This window comes from Pavona decussata, unplaced genomic scaffold (assembly GCF_977016875.1).
Source record: "Pavona decussata unplaced genomic scaffold, jaPavDecu1.1 SCAFFOLD_153, whole genome shotgun sequence".
Lineage (NCBI taxonomy): Eukaryota > Metazoa > Cnidaria > Anthozoa > Scleractinia > Agariciidae > Pavona > Pavona decussata.
The window spans coordinates 656011-662448 of NW_028145565.1; the positions used below are offsets into that span (position 1 = coordinate 656011).

General features: G+C 36.5%; 2 long non-coding RNA genes across 2 annotated transcripts; one reads left to right on the forward strand and one right to left on the reverse strand.

Moving 5' to 3' along the window:
- The first annotated feature begins 67 nt into the window (after positions 1-67).
- On the forward strand, positions 68-5891 carry LOC146466155 (uncharacterized). The gene is made up of 3 exons (XR_014868125.1): positions 68-383; positions 5127-5208; positions 5750-5891. It is a non-coding gene; the product is annotated as an uncharacterized LOC146466155 (long non-coding RNA).
- LOC146466156 (uncharacterized) lies at positions 2194-5804 on the reverse strand. The gene is made up of 3 exons (XR_014868133.1): positions 5667-5804; positions 5085-5156; positions 2194-4531 (listed from the first exon to the last, which is right to left on the reverse strand). It is a non-coding gene; the product is annotated as an uncharacterized LOC146466156 (long non-coding RNA).
- Positions 5892-6438: the final 547 nt, after the last annotated feature.

Consider the following 6438-nt stretch of genomic DNA (forward strand, 5'->3'; position numbering starts at 1 on the left):
GCTGAATAAGCTTAATAAACTGTGGGTATCAAATAGAATGAAATGTATTAGCAATGTATTAACAGTGAAAAATTCGATAAAATGCAAAAAAAAAAAAAAAAAAAGAATGAAATCTAACCTTTGAAGACGAGGAAATGTTTTTTACTTCCATATTGATTTAAACACTCTACATATAAATAACTGTAAATAACATTACCTTCAAGTCCCCGCGAAAAATGTTGATCATTATGAAACATATGAAACAAACACATTGTCACGCCACGAAAATATGCGAGAAGCTGTCACCACACGTGATGTCACGACATGCCCTCTTCGGAACGAGGCAAAAAACATGTCGGATCGATTCCTGTATTTAGTCGGAAGTGAGACGGTGGAAGATGAAGGTAAGTTCTTGGGTTTTAAAAGACTACTGCATCTCAAGTAAATATTACGTTTGTTAATTTTAAAAGTGCTGTTTGAGAACACAATGAATAGACCAATTTTGATATATCAAAATTCGTACTTGGAGGCTAAACAAATGACATTGAGGCTCAGAGATGAATAATTTATTTCTTTTGTTTATAAGCCTCGTAGCCAAGCTAGAATTTTAATATATGGAAATTGGTCTATTCAATTGCCATGCTTTGGCTTATGTTTATTATGTAAATAAGGATATTAATATTTTGTCCCTCTATGGAAAGACTTGCAAATTATTTCCTCACAAACAAAATCTAATTGTTGTTGTTGTTGAATTTCAACCTTCATTCCAAAGTTGTCTTGCCATAATAGGAGATCACGTGCATGCATCCAAAAGATATCTAATTGTCTTGGGAATTGCAATATTATTGTTGTAGGATCAAGTGATCTGCCAGGGTCTTCTCTTAGTCACAGTTCAGAATGTTTATACACTTTGTCCTATGGTTATGAATCAGTCAATTCCAGCTGTGCCCATTCCCCCCCCCCCCTCCCCGGGCAATAGTGGGGTCATTTTTCCCACACTGTCCATCCCAGAGGTCGGGCATTAGCCTTCCACCCAATTACCCCGGGGCATTTGGCCATCTCACTTATTTTACCTTATAACATTTTCGCTTCTTCTAATGACCAATTCATTGGCAAATTCAGTAAGTTTCTTCTGGAATATGTCTAGATAGAATGCAAATGGGATGCTAGAGCTGCAGAATGACCTATTTGGCACTTAACATACGGGAAACAAGACCTAACTGGGACTAAATTTGGCCTGAATTACCTTAGATTTTATTGCAAGTCAGCCGAGAGAGGAAGAAAACAAAACATTTTTGAGCCCCTACCCCGGGCATTTGAACAACGTTTTGCCTGATACCTATGATTGTCATAGGATTTTAAAACATGTTACGCGAGTTGTAGGTTTGATTTACATGAAGCAATTCATGTCATAGGCCTGTCGTACCATGTTAATTGCCCTTTAAACAGGTAATATGCACAAATTATACAGTAGCTCTCCTTGCGACCAGCTCTAGCTACAACCATCATTGTGAAACCCCGTTTGAATATTGTCACATAAACTCTGCAATCAATTAAGCTCTCCACCCCTATAAGTGACCACCCCTATAAGTGACCACAACCACTTTTGGGAATTACCATCTGGTCTTTTCCTTTGCTTTTTTAAGCTCTCATAAGTGACCACTCAAAGATTCTGATATGAATCACAACAACTCTTTAATAAAAGTATACACTTCGTGATCACATTTAGTGATATAGCACTGCCTAATAATGTTCGTAGATTTAAGATCTTGAATCTAAAATTCAAAAGTGACCACAGCACGACTGAAACAAGAGTGTTACCCTGACACCCAGGTAGAAAGCTTTATGCTAAAAGCTCTGTCTAGTAATCAGCTTCTATTATTTCAGCTTTTGGTCGCTTATAAGATTGCGTTCTCTTGAGCGAGCAGCTCTAGTTACGGCCACTTTTTCCAATTCCTGAAGTAGTCACTTATGAGAGCTTCAACTGTATGTTGTAAGTTTGTGAACAGTGGGTAAAATTGCCTTGGGTATAGTCTGTAAAGCCACAGCATAAGGTACACAGACCTATCTCTGAGACCAACTGAAGTGAAATTTGCAGTTATTAGCTTTGGATTGGCCTTATCACGGTTTTTGACGCCATTTTGATGAGTAGGCAAACACGTCTTGAAATAACAGTGTTTGTATGAAAATCTGATGTCAAATAATAATTATTTTCATAAAAGATCACTTCTGAAAAATTCATGAATTGGAAACTTTTGGCATGTAGCTGTGCCAGAAAGTGCCCAGTCGTGTTTTGAACTTTCCATACATCCCTGTATTTTTTTCCTGCGAACTTTTTTCAGTAGCAGTTCACGGCTGGCTTGCTACAGACAAATGAAGGAAGAGATCCTTATAATAAGGTTGAATAAATTCAAATACACAAACCAACAACCCATTAGAGATCTGACAATGTTACATTTATTTATTTTAATAAATATTTAACAATTTTTAATGCTTAGCCTATAAACAGATTGTAATGTTCAGTGAATTTTGCCGTCACTACACAACTGAGCATGCTCAAAATTGATTAAAAAAAAAAAATGCGTTGATACCCTACATGTACCACAGCCAGACACGTAAACCCTAAAAACCACTGATTTGGAAAAATTGGGACCGTGTACCCCCGACCAGTGCTATGGTGCTACCTTTGGGGTTTTAAGGTTATAATCTAAGTGACAAAAATGAAAGATAAATTAAAGTTCGAACAATTAAATGACTGGATTTAATTTACACAAAACCAGGGCAAAAAATAAAAACTTATACAAAGCTTGGAGTGGCAAAGCTGACGGTAGAATGTAACAATAATATTAGTTTCTCAACTGTCTCTTTTTGCGAACGCACTAATCATGAGCCTTTGCTATTACACACAGTTCTCTGTTCCATGTCAGCAAAATATTGGTAATTGTCAATACCAATTATCACAAATTACATTTTCCATTACCCTATGTCTGTCAAAGTAGAAAAAAAAAATTTTCAGCTCACTTGTAACTTCTGTATCCCTTCTTGCATTAGTAGGTTATTGCTTGTTGTTAGAGCTTAAGTTTAGCATTAATATTATCAGAAAGAATTAAGATGTTCCAAGTCAAGCTGTTTTAAAACATCATTACTATTTTTCAATGAATTGTAATATTATTCATCATTTTATGTGTCTTCAAGCAGATGCAACAATGGAGACAAAAGTTTCACCATGTCTATTGTTGTTCTGCTTTTTCTAGAGATTTCATGACTTCACACCGGCTACCCTGACATACCAGTTTTCTCATGCCATCATCCAAAATTCTGGTATGAAAACATGTAGGAAACTGACAAACCAGGGTGTGATTGATTTGGGTTGCTTCTTTTACTACACACTTTGGACTTTAAGATATAATGGTGCTGTAGGTGAGTGGTCAGCACACTGGACTTTTGACCTGAAGGTCAATAGCTCAAGTTCTAGTCACAACCATTGTGTTGTATCCTCGAAAAAAGGCATTTAATTACTCCACATTCTCCCACTCCACTCAGGTGTACAAATGGGTTCTTATGAGCTGCTTAGGGACAGCTAACAGAATGCTGGGGGTAATCCTGTTTAGGACAATCACTCCCATCCAGGGGGTAGGGGGTGGGGAGGTTCAATAATGTTCCTACTTGGAAAACCAAAACCAAATACAAGCCTGATGGACCACAAGGCTCCTGATTGACACTAATGAAACAGACTTGAATAAAGAGACCTACTAAAATTAATAATTATGATGGTGTTAAATTTGAAGACTAGAAATCTTCCCTATCACTTTGAACATGTAAGAACCTGAGCTCAAGAAAATGCTGGGACTATCTTGGGGTATCATGAATAAACAATCTATAAACTTATGTTTACATGACCTCATGAATGCATTCCTAGCTGTAGGGGCAATTGAATTATGACCTCATGTTCTTGAGTTGTTGAAGGTCCCACACTTCCTTGAGTGACAGGAAAATACATTGTCGATGAATAATTTTGAATGAATTCCTAGGTTAATCTTTGCCAAATTGCCGCAAATGTGTGCTGAAATTGTGAAGTAAATTTAAATACGATGGTGTCTGTTCCAATCTTGTACTTCAGGGGGCTAGCAGCTCACCAGGGTGACAAAATATCTGTTGTATAGAAATGAATGTGATCATTACTACTCCCCTCCCCCTAGCCTGGAGGGATTCAAGTTCATTATCGACAATAAAACCCTTAACACTTTGTTAAGTTCTCCCAAACAGTTCAAACATGGCCCCATCTATACTCATGAGTGGAGAGGGGCAATATGGAGGAAGTGTTTCTTGTCTAAAATCACACCTTACAAGGGCAAAGACCAAGGTTTGATGCAGAGAACTACTGATCTAAAGTCTTGCCTGCTAACCACTGCAACACCTCACCTTTTACTAATTTCAGTGTACAAGTACTGTTTATCTAAAGTAGTCTTGAAGGTAATTTCAATTTCAAGATTCCATTGCTGATCTTCATGTTGGTACTAGTTTGCTGCAATTTGAAAGAGTCACTCAGATCCTGACAGAAACAGAAACAGTAAAACAAAAACCAATAAACAAGTTAACAGCTCAATAAGAAAGAGAATGAGTTATTGATCATTTAATAATTATTTCATGAACAGGCATTGGATGTAAGATGATAGATAGCCAATGGCTGTATAATCATCACATATTCAACAGGCAAGAGGTAAGAAATATTGCTAGATCTTGCTGATTTCGTTTTGCAAGAACAAATTGTTGCTATTTCTTGGGCATGGTATAATGGCACATACACCATGGCCACTAAGCCAATCAAATCCCTAGAATTGCATTATACAATGATCCAGTTTTCAATAAAATGACTTATTCCAAACTATTATTTCAGTTGTTGAGAATTGGTTTCAGACATTTCTGCTTGTTCACCACATATCATTAGTTGAAACATGTCAGATTGTTGATATGGTTACTGCTCATCAGGTCCACATTTTGCTGGTTTGTGCACCACTGTATCCAGACCTAAAGGAGTTATGAGGTCTTTTGAATGTTTCATTTATGGTTACTCTGCAACTTTACAATAGTAGAGTTTTCCATACATTACTGTTACTTCATCCTTGGTTTGTTTCGTTTTCTTATAGGCAGATCCCAGGGTCATGATGCTTGGCCACCTGTGATAAAACATGGAGCAGACTTCTGTTACTGAAATAAAACAAAGAAATTGTAAGGACTATTAAGTAGCTTCCATTAATTTATTACTTACAGTTACTATAATTCTGTAATAACATATTTTCCTTTAATTTACTGACAACACCAACAATTTATTTGTACCAGAAAAACAAAAAAATCATAATTATTTGAAAAAAATTATAATTTATCAATTTTGATTTGAACAAAAAAGTTGGTAGCAGGGTACCCGAAATAACTAAACATAGTTTAGACTGGCAAGTCTTGGATGTGTAATTATTTTTTTGTAGTTTTGATCTCATATTGTTCGATGTAGAAATGTCCTGATGGTAGAGTGCCTTTAGAAAACCAGTCACAAGACATAATTAATTTTTCTTAAAGCAGAGTCAGCAACTCCAACAGTCTTTTTTTGGTAAGGCTGTTTACTGATTGTAAGGGAGAAATTAAGGATAGAAGATTCAAGAACAGAATGGCAACAAACTAAAATTACTCACCTCTGTTCCTCAAACAGACACCAGTGCTGTTAATAGTATACACGGTTGGATTGAACCAGGCTTTGAATCTTTAAATCTTTTAGGTCATCCTCAGGACAAGGGTACTTCAAGCTGTGGGAGTGATCAGCAGCTGGTAGAAGGAACTTTTCACTGCTTAACTTGGACCTCAGGAAGTGGATCCCTTTTCCATTGCATAGCAACCATGGCATCTTGATTTTCGTGTGCTTAAATGCATAAACATCTCAAGAGAGCAAGTGTTTAAGTGTTTTTTAGCATTTGAGTGTCAATGAACAAATTATCAATTTCCATGACATTCATCAGCAGTTTGCTTCACAATCTAACTTTAACAGTAAATTGAAGTAACAATGAGCAAATTCATAATCAAATAAACTTACAGTCCAGTACAGTAATGTAATACAATTTAATACTTCCTGTGCATGTGGCCTCTGTTACTCTGTTCTTCTCTATCCACTGTTGTTCTTCCGTGCTTTGTTTTTCTCTATCCACTGTAATTCGTCTGTCTACCGTCATTCTTCTCTGTCCTCTTGTCCTGTGTTATTCTTCTTATTCTCTGTTATTCTTCTCTGTCCTCTGTTGTTCCCAGTTCTCTGTCTAACAGTTTCTGTTATTCTTTTCCCTTTGTTTCCCTTGCCACTGTTTGTATGTTCACTCATTTTCACTGTTCCTTGGGTTGATTTCTTCCTGATAGTATCATAAAATGGAAGCCAAAGGGGAAAGAGAAAATTTCTGAAAAATGTCTCCAGCAACTCCC